We start from the raw sequence: 19,098 nt of genomic DNA on the forward strand, positions 1-19,098 counted from the left end.
CTTCTCACACACAAACTTCAATAAAAAAAAATCAAGTCATAGCTCAAGATATCACTGGAAGGGATTAAATCCTGATCTTTGCCATGTGGACAAGTGCTTTGCCCCTATATTATCTGTGAGTCACATTACTCTTGAAACAATGCACTTCCTTTTTAAATAAGCTTGTTTCAAGACTTTTGTAGTTGTGACATTTCTTCGATTCCAGTGTAGCAATCTGCATCATCTGGAAAATCCTTGGAAAACTTGGATCTCCATAGAAACAATCTGACCTAATCCTACCTCACTGGTAGACTCTCCAAAATTAATGCTTTTGGAACTCAATTAAGGACGAAATCTCTACAGAGAGATATTGTTGCAGCAATGGTTTTGTAAATGGACTTTTAAACAAACATCTAGCCACCACAGAATGATATATTTTTTACTGCTAATAACAGCAGACTAAAAATTCCATACTTTTAAAATCAAAACAAGCAATAAAACCTCAGAAGTTCAAGATATCTGAATTCGATTGTTTTACCTTTCTGGAAAGAAAATCCAGAAGAAAAGTTTAAGAAGTAACCCTAATCAAGGACAGTGACAAACAGCAGGATCCCTAACTGGCTTACCACACACAAACATTGCAAAAACAATTCGGGACTTAATGATCACTGCTGGGAGTATCATGAATGGGTGTTTGGCCTCTGTTCCACCTGTGGGTCTTACACAATCCTTAAAACATTTGCTAACATATAAGCAACATCCTTTTAAAAGAGCACACGGTCTGTTTGAAGACATTTGCAGAAACAAGTGTGATCTTTCTTAAATGCTGGTGAAGCAGTCTGCTCCATCTATAAAATCCTTGAAAATGTGGATTTGCATTGAAAACTATTTGAACTAGTCTTACCTCACTGACAGATTCTTAGAAAACAAGGCTTTTGGAACTCAATAAATGACAAAATCTCAAAAGATAGATATTTTTGCAGTGATGGCTTTGTAGTGGCTTTTTTTTAACAAACATGTCCCCTCTTTCAACCCAAAGAAAGACTGTAATCAAGACAAGGCAGACAAGGAATTTATTTGAATTCTGAATGCACAGTCAGCACTAGATAATCCTTTTATGCTCAAAACAACTGCATTTTAAACCTTAATACACTGTAGATTATTGTACTTGCTTAGATCACTTTTGTCATGTATGCATTTATGCATCTGACACAATGTAACATACGTTTCCATTGAAACACATCTGCCAGTGGTTAAACTATGTTAATTTATTCACCAAAAGGAAATGAAATATGACAAGGCTTTGAATGTTGTGTGACTATTTTCTCTCCTCAGTGACAGACGGGCTGCAGCCAAATGCTGAGGAGTCTGGCACAGACTGCAGGAGGCTAGCCATTGGGCTTCAGGCGTGCGCACACACACACACACACACACACACACACACACACACACACACACACACACACACACGCTTCCCTCTTCCCATCAAGCATGATTGGCTACCACTCTACTGCCTCTCTTGACATGACTACTCCACGAATTTAATTTTGTTGTTTTCATTCATGAAACATAATACCTGCTGACACACAGATTGACATTTGTCACTGACTGAGAACCTCCGGCAGTTACTGTTGTGTGAAAATGTGTTAATTTTAGAAAATTATGTTTGTTTGTTTTGTTTTTATTCATAATAGCCTTTATTGCAGACTTATTATGTGCTGAGTACATTTAAGAGCCCAAGAAGCCGTGAAAATTGAGTTGTAATTAATGTGAAACTAAAGCTTTTTGTTTGTTTGTTTTTATCTTGATTCCTGACAAGCTGCCTATTTGGAAACAAGTGCAAGGGTTTTTATTATAAGAGGTGGCATCTGTTCAGGATTAATTCTTGTTGAGTATGACGGAGATTACCTATTGACCAGGCATGCATGAGCTCCCGTAATTCATCCTGGCCCTTTCTGCAGCACACATCTCAAATCTTAAAGCATTTCTTTTCTCTCTCGCACACATACAGTAGAGGAGCAGACTGACAGCCCCTGTCACAAGGCCTTGACCTGAGCAGTGAAACAGACTGGTACCTCAGCAGACTCCATAGAGACAACTTGGATTAAATCAAGTGTAAGTCTATCCTTGTCAGATCAAAACTATCATAGTAGGGCAGCCTTGCCTACATGCAGGTGCCAGGATGAGTGACACATTAAGGTCAGAGACTAACAGGGTGAGTGGGTAGCGAGAAAAAAATACACAAGGATACCGACACTCGCAGATATACACTCGGATGAACACGTGCATCATGTACACATGCATGCACATGCGCTCATGGGTGAAAACAGATAAATAATTGTGAGCACAGAGTATGAAGTCTGCCCTGAAATTGGAGCATTCTGTTGTGTTTTTGTATTTATTTTGTGTGTGTGAGTCAATGTTTAACAGTAGGTGTGTTTCCTTGCGATTTAGTGCACTGGTGTGTTTTCATAGGTGTGAGAATCTGTGGTCATGGGCAAAGGGGGGGGGGGTTCCCTCCGAATGATCAAAGATACAATGTCTGTATAGCTCAACACTCTGAGAATGTGTGACTGCTAGCTGGGGTGTGACCATGCTGTGTTGTATTGTGCGGCTTTGACTGATGACCAGATTCCTGCTGCGATGCTGAGCTGAGCTACCATCTGATTGCCAGCCTGATTGGGTTTATGAGTTAAAAAGCAGATCTAGGAGACAGACGGCAGAGCTCGACCCAGATGTCCAGATCCCAGACACTCATTCTGCACCCCTAGGTCTGCAGAAGGCACCGGTTTGGGAGGGCACATGCATGCACACATGCACGCAGGCACGCAGGCAGGCACGCACGCACACGCACACACACACACACACACACACACACACACACACACACACACATTACTGTAGCAAAACCTACACAGGTAAGACTTCTGAGCTCTTTGATTTTGCAAATGTTACTCTTGTGCTCCTCAAAACAACACTACACAGCTTCTGATTATGGGAATTTTATATACACTTGGCGCTCAAGAGCACATTATCACAATCTGCATACCGTAATAATCAAAACTGAATTACATACACAATCATAGAGGCCGAACCTACCATTTCAATATGGTATAATACTTGATGTAAAGGTGATTAAATTAAAATTCTTCTGGATTAACATTTCCTTTTTCTTTTCATTTCCCCATCAATGCAGAACTTTTTTAAATTCCATTTCAAAACAATATAAACCAATGGAGATGTTTTTTTTTTTCACTAGTGAATGAGCAGCTGTGTGTTCAGTAGTCACGTCATGATGAGACTAATCTACTCTTGCTGTCTTGCTGGTGTTAGTGCAGCCTCCCTCAGGGTCAAACCCTAACACACTGGCTTTTAATATTACCCCTTTTGTAAAGTATTCTCTGAGGGCGGCTGAATTTTTCATTTCATTGTTTTTGCTGGACTTGATTCACACACATTTCAACAGCTTCCAGGTTGCAGCTGTTTTTTGTTTTTTGCCCTTCAGTACAAACTACTTCCAGGTTTCCTCTATTTTGATGATTTCACCAGAGGACACTGTGCTGAAAATTAAATGGATCCTGGTGAATTGCTATGTTGGACGGCGTAGTACAAAATCTTTGCAACTTTGCCTGCAGATAAAGCTAACAGTTTGCTATGGACAAACACTGTATAAAAGAAATGCTTCCTCTTCACTGGGAGAAACCCATCTGCTTGAACAGGTCAAGTATCCGATTTACAGCTACAGGGCATTTTCTTCTCATCTCAAAAACAACACTGCAAGTTAAAAGGTAAGTAGTACATTCTCTGGCGCACACATGCACATGCTTGTGTCTACTACAACACAGCTTTTCTTTGTCTTCAGTGACCCCTCACAGACTGAGAAAGTGAATCATTTGGTTGACAGGATTTTTGGCTGCATGTGAAGAAAATTCACATTAATGAACCTGGATCCAAGAAACTTGAAGGACCATCACTTACGGCAGCTGACAAGAGTGTCGGTGCATTTTAAAATAGCCCATAGTTTTAAATACAGATTCTTACTGGTTTTGTCACTGAAGACTGGTGTCCATTGACAACCTCTATTTTAGTTAGCAGCTCATAAGCTGCCTAGGGATGCGCTAGTCATGGCTCTGTTGCTATGCGACCACTAAAAACCTGTTTGAAGGGCATCTCTCCAGTTCAAATGTTTTTAACTTCGAGTGTTTAGAGCACAGAGCACTGAGCTCGCTCAGCTCACTCTAAATTCCACTGTCAACAACAAAAGATTGAGAAGACAACGCCTGAGAGGAAGGTCTCCTTTCCTACCCTGCCTTCAATTTTCTTTTTTATTGTCCTTTGCTTTTTTCTTTTTTTTTTTACTGAGGAGGACTTAAATATCTTACCTCCACAAGGCACAATCTGGAATAATAAAGGAGGGCAGTGGGAGATAGCCCACCACCCTTCCCAAGCCCATTTAACCTTTTAATTTAGCAGCAGGAATTAATGCACTGGCCAGGGCCAGTATCACTTCAAGAGAGATGCTGCCCAGATGCCCCGAAGGCAGGAAGAATGATTCCACTAGTGCATACATACATATTTCTATCAATGTGTGTGTGTTTGATTGTGAGTATTTGTGCTGCACTGATGCAAACTGTTATTAATGCAGCCGTCACATTGGCCCTACCCCGGGTGCTGTCACTCTCATTTTAGCACCATGTGACGTTCCAGCGAGGTCAAGAAAAGAGAGACTGGCAGCAGAGGGGAAGGTGAGGATTACTAAGTCAAAAAGACACCATTATCATGACTGGCAAGGTGGGTGATGTAAGGCAAATGGTGAGTAATGATGCACACTGAATTCAGGTCAGTGCTCTTAGCTGAATTTTACGAAGGAAGAGAGGAAATGGGGAGATAGTGATGGAGTTGGAAGAATTCCTTTTTAGCCCTGAGTCAGAGCAGGAGAAAAAAAGATTTCAAGCTGTAATATTTCAAAATAGCAAAAAACACAAGCAAACACCTCACAGTATTGCCACGCTGAACATACTGAGGTGTATTCCATACAATCCACTCCTGTTCCCACTGTAAGAGCAGCAGTGGAGAGAGAGACAGGAAAAAAGGAGCAATGCTCCCTGGCCTCTAGAATGACAGAATGGCACTTTTATGATGTCTCCCAGATTATTCCCTGAGATGGATGGGCTGAGCTGGAACACCAATTGATTAATCCATCGACTGGCGGAATGTGCTGCAGCCGTCCCCCTGCTCAGCTGTTCTTTCCCTGGACAGAGCATTCAGCCAGACACGGTGGAGAGGATGACTAATGAGTGAGACCACTGCAGATACCGTTCAGGTCTGTCTGTGTATGTGTGCTGCGCCCAAGATGCTTGCTTGTATCTGGTCGATGGAGCAAATTATATTATACAAGCCAGAACAACATACGTTTTCAGGTTCAGATTATCATCCACAGTGGACAGAAACAACTCCCTTTCTCTCAATAAAGACTATACGGGGGATGCTATTGTGAGGGTGAGCTGGCGGTGACAAAACAGTGACAAATTGCTACATTTTTTACAGCCAACCAATCTGACCACCACACTCTCTTCAAAGCAGGGCATGCGTCATCTACCAGCAGCACAGTTTAAAAGAAACCGAGGTGTTTTTCTTTTTTTATCACATTCACAATAGCTGCCTGTGATGCAGACTTAAAACAATGTGTCACTGACCATCACGTTACAGCTTAGTCACTGCTGCTTTAGGACAGCATCTTCCAAACGTCAATTGTTTTAAGGTGACTCTCCTCCTGCCTACTGAAAATATGCATGATTAATCACCACGAGACTGACCTTGTGTGTAAAAGCAGCAATCATCAGCGATGATGCACTCTGCAAAAACTTAAACTCACAACACTACTGCCTCTGTCCTGACCTTAATATCCAAGTTTTCTCCAGAGGTGGGACCAAGTATTTGCACTCAAGTCCCAAGTTAAGTCCCAAATCAAGTCCTAAACTTTGAGACTCTAGTCTTGAATAAGTCATAATGTGCTCATCCCCAAAGGTAAAGCCATTTTACAACCATTTGTGGTTTTCTCTCGTCACTTGATTGGATGCTGTCTGACTGGTTCAGACAAAGTTAATCAGGAGGATTAAGAGCAGATTGGCTGGGAATGAACAGTCTTTATGTTAGTTGATTCGGAAAACGAATACATTTGTGGCACTGGAAATAATATACTTATTCATCTTCTGGGGGGAGGTATAAAGTATTTTCAGGTCAAAAGGCTCCAAGTCCAAGTGAATTTAAGATTAACTGGTGTTAAAGTTTAAGTCATGTTACAAGTCTTTTTTGATTTAATCAAGTCGAGTCATCAAATCTGTGACTCAAGTCCACCCTTCTGGTTTTCTCAACTGAGAGCAGACATGGATACTTGTGGTGATAATCATGTGGATTGTTGTACTATAGGTACAAGATAAATAATATTAGAACACATCTTCATTGTGTTTTGCAAAATCTATATGAACTCTCTTAGTGAGCTTGATTTGAAACATTTGCCACAGTGATTAAACCTGTCACTGCAACTATTCATGGGATCTCAAATATCCCTTGTAATAAGGATACATTCACATGTACATTAACCTTTGCTAATTACAAAAGAAAGGTGCTCTGCGGGATATTATAGGATGTTAAATGCTGCAAACGGATTATTCGAATGTGGGGTTCATGAAAAAGAAAGTACAATGCTTGTGATATTGAGTGCCATATTGTTTGTGCTCTCAATTTGGTATCTGTAATCCATAATCCATTATGTGGATACTGTATAAAGGCTTCTTTCACCTCCAGCATAGGGGCTCCCAGCTCCTATCTGGCCTACCACTTCAGACCCCCTGCATTGCACTGCTGGTCTCCAATACAAAAGGCAAGGGAGTAGATAACAGATCACTGTAACGGCTCCCTTTCTCAGTGAATGAAACCCCCTGAGAGATTTTATACCCAGAGAAGATGAAAAATGTAGGGGTAGCTCCATTATTGATACAAGTCCCCGGCAGTGAAAGAAATGAATGCTAATGGTGTCCTAAGCTGGGCTTTACAGAGATTAATCCGATTTGAGAAATGAACATTTTATTATATGGCACAAAGTGCTGGCCCTGATCTGAACTGAGTCACAGGCTGAGGAGGGGAAAAAAATGACAAAGGGAGTGTGGGAAGGGAACATGGGTATACAGTCTGTCGCTTTGCAAGACCCTGGCACCTCATTGCAGTGGTGCCCTTTTCCAGCTGACAAGTTCATTAATTTTCTGACACGGCTGCTTGGAATGATTTTCAATAGATAAGTCAGACAACAATGGCCAGTGAAATTGGACATAAAACAGATATCTATGGTAGCAACATTATCAGCGTGAGGGCTGGCTTTGTGTGAGCAACAGGAAGTCCCTTTTGGTCCCTGTGCTGCACCTGCTCTAAGGCTATTTCCCACTGCTTAGAAGGACTAATAGGAACACACTGGGGATACAGCTGTTGTCACTCTAGCATAGTGAAATAAACAAACACTGATGCAGAGTTTCCCAGTGAATCAGTCACTTTTAAACTCATTTGCTTCTTATGTTGGCTGGATCTTTTTAAAGCCTATAACATCCCCCAAACCTACAGCCCACATCCATCTCCGAGGAAATCTCCACAGGGATGAGAAGGTTTGAGGAGTGTTAAACGGGGAGGAGGAACACTCTTTCTACTTATTACTATGAATCACTCAGCAGCAGTTGCCAACAAACAATCTTGGGAATATGTTAGGAGGATTTATCATGCTAAAGCCTCTGACAGGGCAAAAAAAAAAAAAAAAGACGTAAAAACGGCAGTCTAATTTGTCTCCCCAAGGTGATGTCACTCCATCATATGGAGGGCTTTTCTTTCAGCGGGTGAATAATGTCTGCCATGTTTCTCACTTTCACAGGTGAGAGATGCAATTCATTCTTTGTCTGAGGAGTGACAGCCACCTCTATTTATGCTTTTACCACCACCAACACGGGTTTATCACCAACATGACAGGCGTCTATTTTTAAAGCTCACCTGCTTGAGTTCAAAAGCACTGATATGAAATATTTAATATGTTTTTTTGTACTAACATTAGCTGAGTGGAGTGCTCATCCTAAAGTACTCTTTATCTTTAATTCAGAGAAGCAGGTTAGGCAGATAGATAGATAGATAGATAGATAGATAGACAGATAAACTTGCTTCTTAACTTCTTGAATATCACAGGCGTAAACCCTCAAATGTCTCATCTGTTGCTTCTAAAGGATTAAATGCAGCAGACTTGTGGCTCAGATTTTTGAGGCATTCTCTACAACAGCCATGTCTCCTCTAGCTGAGCAGAGGCAGAGCGAGGACAGCACATTTTAATTTCAGCACCTCGTAAGAAGGACAGCTCCCTCCCAGGCTTCCACAGAGGCAGCGAACAAGCGCCTTCTGTGTAAAGCATGCGTAGAAGAAGAAGAAAAAGGACCAGTTTGACGATTTAAGCATCAGTAGGAGACTCAAGAGATGCAACCCTTGAATTCTAAATCCAAATACTACATATTTTATATATACCATAAATTATTTCTCAAAGGTCACTATGGCATAAAAATAACCTTGCTAAATATGGAAGATTTTCAGATACTGGATGTAGGTTGAGAACATGCAGGTAAAGACTGGATTGGCCTGTACGCATCCAGCATGTTTTAATATGAAAAGAACCACCCGCATTTACTTCGCTTCGTTGTACACATGCTTTCTTTGCTGTTAAGCAGAAAAGCTCAACTCTTTCTTTTTTTTGTTACTGACATCTAAGCTTGATGCTCGCACACTGAACTCCAAGGGCGCGCAGTGAAACGCAAGCAGACCCACGCGAGCGCGCGCATCTTTCCCTTATCTTCCAAATCAGCGCATGATAAGAGATCTTATAGTTAGAGGCCGCAGTATTAGTGAGGGTAAAGCCTTGGGAATGCTGTGCCCTGATTCAGTTCATATCACTGCAGTCATCAAAAGAAGAGAAACTACCTCATTTGGATATCCGAACAGGAAGAACAGGCTGAGGAGGGGGCGGTTATGTTATAGGAATGAGTGAGGCAATCAAACATTTTTTTATGCTACAAACACTAACTTACTTGTTCACGAAGACGCCGAGGTCTGCAGGATCTCTGCTTTAGACGGAGAACGGTACCTCTTCCGCTCCCTCCCCAAAAACTGCATCGACAAAACATCCGCAATTCTCAGGCGATTTTGCAGAATCCGTGATGATATTTTCATGTCAGACACAGTTTCCCCACTCTCAAAACGACGTGGTATGTAATCCACACATCAGTCTGAGTGAACATGCTGTTAACTCTCACAGTGATGACAATGCATCCGATATTTCCTCTTTTTTTCCTCTCTCTCTCGCTCAGGACGCACATAACACGGAGCTACCCACAAGTGCCATTGTTGGAACTACTCTCCCGGTATAAAGCGATACCCCACTGTGGTCCCAGGTTTTCTCCAAATGATGAGTTAGGTGGATTTGTAGTCTAAATTACAGGTTTAAAAAGTCTCCAATTCATGGTGAGCTCGGACAACCTCGTGTGGTTAATTTCCAGGTAGATCCATCCTGAAAAGCCCGTCATTAGACTGTGTGACAGACCATCATCCATACATTGAGGGGCAGAGGTGGGGTTATTGTAACGTCCCGCTCGCTGTCGTTTACAAATGGAACTTTTTCTTCAAGTCCCTATTACTTCTTAGTCATCAACCCCACTGAATCTGATTAGATTTCACCTCACAACCCAGTGCGGATTTCAAGATGCTTATTTCTATTTCCTCCCTCCTGGATATATCGGTGAAAGAAGTCCCGCAGTTTAGTGAGTGGATAGGTATCCTGTGCATCTGAGAATTGATAAAGTTGTCGAGATTACACTATATCGCTCTCTTCTCTTCGGGTTCTCCATTTTCGAGAGGAAAGAATGCGTTGATTTGAGATGCAACATCGACAGGGGAAAAAAATCCAGCTGGTATCCTCAAGAAGCCTTTAAACCACCATCAGCAATTCAGGCAGCAAGTGTGATGAGCCTTCGATGTACGGCTCAATTCTTACATGTTTTCCGCGCCGAGCCTTGATTCACCCTGTGTGGACGGGACTTATAGTTCACCAAAGGCAGTCATCACTTCTGCGCCCTCTTTCCATCTATCGGCAATTCAAGCCTCGCCTATCCATTGACACACACGGGGGGTAAGAAATTACCAATTATCCACAGAATGCTGTTCGTCCAAGCCCCGTCTTCTCCTTTTTTTCTGTCCACTGCAGTGTGTTTAAAGCTTCTTCAAAAAATGTGATCACAAATCAGCCAGTACCAATACGCGCACGCGGGCTGCATCCATCGGTGCGCTTTTTACATCACACTCAGTGCGCTCGGCATTTACGTACCCAAATAAAACGCGCAGCGCAGCACGGACGGACACTGAATTGATAAGTGCACGAGGGGGGCATCATGTAGGTTACCTCCCACTGACAAGCTCCCAAAGTGAGACTGCTCGGCGCTGCTGTCAGCCGCAGGACTGTGGCGGTGAGGGCAGGAAATATTGTTTTCCCTCTCTTTCAGTCCTCATGTCGCTCTTTCAACTCTCCCTACAATGTCTCCACTGCGGACTGCCCCGTGCGCCAAATCTCACCCGGAAGACTGACATTAATTAATTGATTCTTCACCTTTGTCCTTCTCGTGCACTGGTCAGTTTTAATAGGGGAAAGCAATTGCAAATTATTATTTAAGCGTGTAACCATTTCTGCGTGAGAGAAAGAGAGAGAGAGAGAGGTTTGGATAGACAGGGGAGACAGAAAGAGAGATATTTCTCCCATGTGTCTCTTGCAGATAGGACACGACTGCCACCTACCGACTCCCCTCCTCTGTGTGCTGTATGAAAGTGGCCTCAGGCTGCATTGTCGCATAGGATTGCTCTCCCATGACAGACTGTGTTCTGTTTATATAGGATTATATATTCTATATCTATTTGTGTTTTAAACTGCTGCAGGGTACAATGGGAGACATATAGGCCTGCATAATCGTTCATGGTGAAGAGAACAGCAGCTGCACAGTCACAGCATGGAATAAATGTGCAGCACATGAGGGGAGTATACTGTGACAAGTCTGACAATCCAGTAGACAGTTTAATATGTGTTATAATCTTTCTCCAGCTTCAGCACTTTATACCCCCATTTCTAAATGCTGGCTCTGTGTTATGAATTATGAAATACACATTGCAGATTTTTAGCATGGCGGCTGACACAGGAGACTTCAGGTCCTCAGAAAGATACTGCTTGTGAAACGTTTATCTCAGGCAACCTGCTGTACCGCACATATTCTGCTAAGCTCAGTCATATTATACAACACGTATAATGAAGCTAAAAAAGCATGAATTTGCAGATGGGAGAGAGTGAGAGCAGGTCTCATCTGGGGAAGAGGATGCACTCACAGATCATGTGATATTAGATGTGAGAAAACATCTGAATGCCAGACCAGGGATCTGTCCATCGCACTGTCAACATCTGATCTCATTTCCCTTCTGTGCTGAAGGCGTAGCGTCACTCATCCGTCTTCATAACTGTCGACCTGCCTGTCTGTGTCTCTGGCATACAGTAGTAAAGAGCACCACCCTCTTGCTTTCCAGTGGAAGGAGACATCATTAAGTAACTCAATTTTTTCATTCCATTCGTCTTGCCTCACATTTTCCTGAGCTCTGACCAAGTGAGCAAATGAAACCTATTTACGTGCAAAACCCACTTTGCTCTTCAAAACAGCAGAGCAGTGTTATTGTATAATACTCTTTGAACCTTCAGCCTTTCCATGTCATTCACATGTAACTGCTGAGGTCACATTTGAGTGCTCTCAACTGTAATTTGTGTCATGTTGCCGTATGGCAGCCTTGCCTAATGGTTTTGATTTAAAGCTTTTACTTTTCCATCAGCAGGGAGTCTGTGGATCACTGGTGACCGCTCCTTACTACTTTAGGTCTTATTTGCTGTGTGGGAACCATCACTGGAGGCCATACCCTTTATCTTGATTTATGTAGCGCTTGAGACCACACAGACTTTGCTGGTGGAAGCACTTGCTTCTTCAAAGTGAAGCTGCAGGATACTGAGATATTCTTGCCAGAATGCATCACCTTAACACTGCACTTGTACTAATTGTAAAATGCATTATTCAACATCCTTTCAGCTGACATGACACATGAATTTTACTGATGCAAGTCCTGAACAGTATTGAAACATCATGGTAAAGATGTCCTTGATGTCCTCTGTCTTTGGAGAACATTAAAGAGGTGTTGTGCTGCCATTGTAAACATTGTGACCTTGTTCCCCAAAAGGGCAAGACACTTACAAGACTCACGGGGCCAGTTATTCCTGGAGTGGAAAGGGCAAGTAAAAAAAAAAAAAAAAAAAATTTACTTAAGGGAATGCTTCAGTATAGATTATTGGTTATTCTTTTAGCATCCTCGTAAAAACAAAGATTGATTGACATTAACAACATGAATTACAGACGCGGTGGTGGTGTAGGCTTTAAAAGTGATCATTTCTACCACACCATGCTCTTTATCATTGCTTTATGGAAAATGCCCCGAAAAAAAAGGTGGTGTTTTGACAGAAGACGGCTTAAGGCACACAGATCTCTTCCTTACCCTGAGAGTATTATGTTGGTATGGCCTGAATAATACATGTGTTGGGATGCAATTAGATAATGTAATAATCATGTTGGGTATGCCATGTAGGTCTCATGCAGTGATCAAAAGGAATATACATACCGCACTTAAGTCAAGGCTACTCAGTGTCGCTATTTGCTCTGCCAAGATTTGGTTTTAGCTGACAGATTAGGAAAAAAATGGGGAGACATTTACACATAGCGTAGGTTCATCAAAACATAAGGAGTTAAGAAAACAGGCACAAAGCTCCATGTAATGCAAGTTTTATCATAGTGATGACAGCGATGCCGTGTTGCATGGAATATGCATAGGATGTGCAATCTCGGCTACTTGCTCACATCTACAAATGTGGAATTGAACTGCTGTGACATTCTTCGCACTTTAAAATTTATATCTCAGCAGTCGGGGATTTGTTGTTTTTAGAATTTCATTGTTATGTTGATAAAAACACACATTACAATACCCCTCCCTCTGTCTCATGTTCTTCACAAAAATAGTTAAATCAGAGACTGAGTGAGAGGGGGGTTCTGTGGCACCTACAGCTGCCCCTTTTAAAGGAGGCTCTGAATACATTAATAATGTGTGTTATTTATTTTGAGATCTGGCATTCATTATTCATGATGTTGTTTTGGAGGGTATGAGACATCACTACTGATATCCTGCCGGGCTCAGAGGCAATAAAATAATGTAGTCAGGTGTGTTGTGAGAGGTGAGACAGAGAAGCGAGTCTGCCGGCCCGGAGAATGCGTCACACGTCGCTCGTTTTCATTCTGCTCCATCAGTCTTAGTGCCACCTCGGGTTGTGTAGCGTAGGAAGATTGTCTTTCTTCAGTCTAATGTTTGATGTCCCTCTTTGCTTTGCCCTGTTTCCACAGCACTCATCGTAAATCACATATTTCACATAGAGAATTAGTTTAGTGTCAATGAGCGTAATTCCACAAACACCTCGGTGACGATGCCACTGTAATTCAAAGCAATTCATCAAATTTCACGGACTTGATAATTAGGTATATCAATGCATTTGCCATCCTATTTAATCTCCACTTTGATCCCCACTAATCTCTAACTGTACTTCTTATCCAAGGCTTCCTTTGGCCCATAGGGCTCCTGACTGAAGAAGAAATTCTTAGTTTCCATTCTAAGGCCACTTTTGGCTCAGGTTCTTGATTCACCCCTGAAACTGGGGTAAATTAAAATAATTCAAAGCATGCTTCACCCTAATAACGCTCTCTAAGCCGCTTCAACTGTATAATATATAATGGTGAAGGAGACTGGATGACTGGCTTCGTTATTGGATATTGGCTGCAGCTCAAAGCAGTATCAGGAGATGAGAAGGCCCACACTCACTGAGGGATGAATCAGTTGATGATCATTATATAATCAGTATATTACTTATCGCATCACGAAGCATCATCTTGTCCCATTGGTGTCCTTTAACATGTTAACTAAAATTAGCATATGCTAAACATGACAACTCAAGCACACTTATGGAATCATTTTCATTTGAATACTTATCTTTTCCGCCCTGTTAAAGGTTAATCTGCAGACCACTCCTAACCACTAAAATATAAATCAATATATAAATGAATAAATAACAAAAATGTACAGACTCGTGCAACACTAATACCTCTCAATCACTACTTATGACTCAGTTGAAGTGTGTGGTGGTGTATTTTTCAGCAGAGAAACTGTCTTTTGCCTGTATTTTCTGAGTATTTTGCTGTGATCAGAAGCAGAATCAGTAAATCTCTGGTAGGCATTCACTTTCATTTTCACTAGTGGCATTGTTTACAAACCGTCATCGACAACTCACGCATAGTATATATGCATATGTATTTTGCATTCTGTGATAAGTAATTCTATTATGAATTAATTTCTATTTCTTTAGTGAAAACTTAGTAACTAGTTGCCTATTCTGTATGATGGTGTTTTATTTTACTTTAGGGGCACAAAATTTTAGGTTTTTAGGTATTCATAGATAGTTGTGAGGGACTAATTTTACTCAGTTTGAGATCACCTCAAAGGAAAAAAGGGGTAAGTAATGGGTAAATAAATAACCAGCAAAAACAGAGGCAACGAGCTGTGACATTCATTTTTGTTCAAGAGGTTGAAACCTACAACTACCAGAATGCACTGTGCTGCACCAGACTAATAAATGCTCCCACTGGTGGGTAACATAATACAGGTTTGTCATTTTTGACATGGGACACAATATGGAAGCTTGCTGGTAAGAAAAAATCTAGTATTCTAGTGAAATGGTAAGCCGAAACATGTTTATAAAGTCATTTTGAGAGAGTCCTCATATTTGATCAGCACTGCTTAATTTTACCTTTTCATGATAGGTTTTCAACCTCAGTATAGACACTTAATTCCTGTCAAGAAATTATCATATTACAGCCAAACAGTACACTAAAAATGATTTCTAATACATTTGAGATGAGATATGGTAATACAGAAACGGAATATTGGTTTATATTTGATCAGCACTGCCTAGTTTAGCAGTTTTATAAGAGTTTGTTCTAAATTTGAGGGAGTGAAAGAGATAGGGATGGGTCTCTCTTGATCCGTTTTTATGCTCTTTGTGTCTGTGGTGGAGGGCATATGAAAATGTGGAAGCACAATCAATCAGGGGGGAAGTTTACCACAGTTCTTTTATACATACTACCCACACCGTTATTATACAAAGCTGGTTAGATTGGCAAAGTATCTCTTTAGAGGGCTAGTTAATGAGTGGTTACTTACTTAGTTTGTGCTGCTCAGAGGTTGGTACAGAGTTATTTTTTATACTTATGAACTAATCACTAGGTAATGATTTATTGCATAACTCATCATTATCTGCTGTATTGCCCTGGGTTTGAAATATAGCACCTAAAAAATAGATAAATAAAATAAAATGAAAAAAAAAATCATATTAAACATTCTCAAATCTCCAGATATTAAAAAAATATATATCTGAAGGGAGATTTGCAAGTGAAGCTGTAAATGATTAAAGTCAAGCTGTTTGCTTTAATCAAATTTTAGATAAGCAGATAAGCGTTATCCTAATTTACATGCAAAAAAAAAATAAATCCAACTTCCTTCTGTTTTTAATTTGAAGGAATTTACAGTGCTGAGTAGGATCATCTGTAATGATAGTTTCTGAGGTAAAATATGCAGCTTTGAGCATTTCGATTCACCCGCACCCTCGTCTTTCAAAAAAGAGAAAAATAAGACATAAAGTCATTTGACCTTAAAAAGTCTCCAAGCTCATGGTCCAAATGATTCGACAGTGAAAATAAAAGTTTGATTCATGTTTTTGGAAGAGCCCCATTTCTCAAAGTAAGAACATTTCAGAGGAAGCACTGTGACTACAAATGAAGTGTTGCCAGACTTTATTGCCATTTGAAACTTTGCCACTGTTTGGGCATATGGTAAAATACCGCCCGATCAAATACAGTCTGACAAACTTTCAGGCGTTTGCACACATTTATGTGAGGTTTGGTTGCTGAAATGTGTGGGCATTAAGAAATTATGTATTCCTTTCAGGCTGTGTGCAACTTCTTTTGTGGGTCATGACTAAGTGCCAGTATCAAAATTTTGTGATGCAAAGATGATGTAGGCAGTTGAAATATACTGTGTAAAATTTGATGGAGAGGGGGGCGATAGAGGGGAAAAATTTTATGAGTGCTACAGAGCATGATGAAATGCAGTTTAGTACAATTTAGGGTCCATCCAGAATGTGTATCTTATCTTGAGGTCGGTTGCTCTTGCAATCTTGATAGTTTTGTCTCACTTCTCTTGTGCAGCATAGTCAAAAAATGTTGTTTTTCAAATTTTTAAGAGAAAATACAATGTCCTGTACCTCCAATTATAGATAGGTAGGTGCAAAAGACAAGATATATTAGATACAACATCTTAAATATTGTGTGGAAAATGATCGTAGCAGAAATCAAAAGTAGACAACCACTGACAGTACAGAAATGATACTAAACAAAAGGTTTACCTTTGGATGGTCATAATAAAAGGCCACAATAAAAGGCCACTTTAAAATGTGCGGTTTTATCAGACAACACAATGCCACAGATGTCGCATGATTTGAGGGAGCATGTCCTTGACATGCTGACTGCAGGGATTTCAAGAGCTTTTGAATGTACTCAATGTTCATGCCACTACCTTATCCGTCTCCATTGTTGTTTCCATTCATTTTGCAGTACATCCAACCGACCTCACAACCGTAAACTATATGTAGCCAAACCAGCTTAGGACCGGAGATCAGCAGCAGGAAAGCTCATCTGCACACTCACTGCTTGTCATCATAACCAACCTGTGCAGTTGTAAGGCTGGTTGGATGTATTAGCAAATTAATATCTAATAGCATGCTCCATCAAAACTTGTGACATCTGTAGCATTGTATTGTATAATCAAATGAACATTCCAGTGGGGCTTTTAATTGTGACCATTCCAATGCACACGTTTGTGGTAATAATGTTGTTTGAGCAGCATCTTGATATGCCACACCTGTCAGGTGAATGGATCAATGTAGACAAGGGCAAAGTGCTTACTGACATGGATTTTGAAAAAATTGCAATCAACTCGAGAGAAATATATCTACTGAGAGCATAATAAATGTCTTAGATATTTAACTTAAACCTGTGAAAGATGGGAGCAAAAACTAAAGTGTTCCCTTTAGATTTTTGTTCAGTGTATTGTCCAAGACTTTCTTGTTTTAACACACGATTAGACCATTGATGCATATTTTGTTAGGTAACTATTCCTACAAGGGCACATTGAAGCCTATACCCAACAAATCAGATATTTGCAGGTCTTTTAGGGGGGAAGGAGATCAGTCTTCATACAGTGTTCATTCCTGTCACAGACCTGAAGATGAAAGATGTTAACACGTGCTAGAAGCTCCAGAGTCTTCACCGTAATGAAATGCATATCGCATAGAAATATCCTCCCATGCTATTTTACAGTAAATGAAGAAAGTATTGAGCACTTGAGAGATTATCATTCTGAAGCCGCAGCCATCCCCAGTGCTTTTATTTCAGGAATTAAGCTTGAATTTATTAGTCATTAGTGCTTTCCTCAATCATTCATTACACTTTTTATATCCCCCAATGAATATTTTTAATGTCCTCTTCTCAAAATGTAGAGCGCTCCCTGCACATTCATATATTGTTTTTATCTGCTGCTCATCCATCTATTACACAGTAAAATATGCCATCCAAACAGTTGTAGAAAGGGATAACTGACAAGAAAGTCAATGCCTTAAACTTGTCAAGTTTACAAATGAATACCTCTCTTTTATCATAGTGACAGAAATATTTTTAGAAATAATCTAACCTCAATAGTTTATTCTCTGTAGAAATGATCCGCCGCAATAAAGTCAGATGTTTCAAGTCGAGCATGACTTGCTGTTTTCTCTGCAGGTGAACAAAAGCCCACAGAATCATACTGCACATCACAAACCACCAAGGAGAGTGTAGGTACAGAGTTTGAAATGGGTAAGTATCTATTTCATTATGATAGTATATAGGAAAGTGCCAATGTGTGTCATTTTAAATTAAACAAATGCACTGCAGAGTCAGGAAGTTTCCTGCAAAGAGCCCATTCTGAGTCGCAGCAATGCAACCACGCACAGTTCAGTATGTGTCTCTTCCTGCTGATAGTTCGGCATCAGTATGCTGTACATCTCTTAACAACTGCATATTCCTGCTATAATTGTCGATTAATGCACAACCATTAAAGGCTTACTAAGTTTGCTACTGAGAAAATCTTGACTGACAATCAGAGGATAAAGCTTTAAGCATGACATAAACCTTGTAATCCTGTATCATAGCAGATTTAGACTTGGTGTAACCTCAGTTTCAGCTTGTTTATCTCCTTAGCTGTGTCTCTGTTCATGCAAAACAAGCAGTGCTCCAGACAATGGCGTACCTATTCACATGTGAGGCAGGGAGCAGATTTGCAGCATCTGGATGTGATGGCCGATCCTCTCTCTCTCTCTAATCCTCCGTGTGGCTGTCTTTCCGCTCAGACACATATGGGATCGAGTGGGCCATCCGTTCACATCCTGCCTACCACGGGGGGAGATAAACAGAGGACAATAGAGTAAATGGCCACATAATCAATAAGAAACATTATAAGGAAGTGCGCATTTCATTGGCCCTGTTTTCATTTTGTTAGCTGGCAAAAATACAGTGCTCACACTTAGTGGGATGGAGGTTGATTAGCTCTCAAATGAAGTGTCTCTTCAGGCTTGTATCACAAAAACGGTAAAATGCGTGGGCGCATGAGAGTTCATGATTAGTTACGGAATGAAAAGAACATGTGATTTTTGCAGCTGCTTCACTGAGGCTGTATGGTGCCATTCATACATGCACTTCTTGTGACACCAAAACACCCCTGATCATGCTGAGTATCCTCAGATGGCATCAGATCAGTGACACTTTACCTTAAGTCCTCCTATTT

General features: G+C 40.7%; 1 protein-coding gene across 7 annotated transcripts in view; it reads right to left on the reverse strand.

Moving 5' to 3' along the window:
- The window catches only part of lrrc4ca (leucine rich repeat containing 4C, genome duplicate a), a 217,652-nt gene that overhangs the window by 74,274 nt on the left and 124,280 nt on the right, over positions 1-19,098 (reverse strand). For 6 of the 7 annotated variants that reach the window (XR_015776970.1, XM_088079981.1, XM_088079977.1 and 3 more), the window contains one exon: positions 18,565-18,704. The gene's annotated coding sequence lies outside the window, so the exon portion shown is untranslated. Of the gene's footprint in view, positions 1-9,086; positions 10,745-18,564; positions 18,705-19,098 lie in introns of those variants that run through there. The other variant, XM_042496502.2, reaches the window with a different exon arrangement.

The sequence above is a fragment of the Plectropomus leopardus genome, chromosome 7 (genome assembly GCF_026936395.1).
Source record: "Plectropomus leopardus strain MGB_pleo_1.0 chromosome 7, ASM2693639v1, whole genome shotgun sequence".
Classification (NCBI taxonomy): domain Eukaryota; kingdom Metazoa; phylum Chordata; class Actinopteri; order Perciformes; family Serranidae; genus Plectropomus; species Plectropomus leopardus.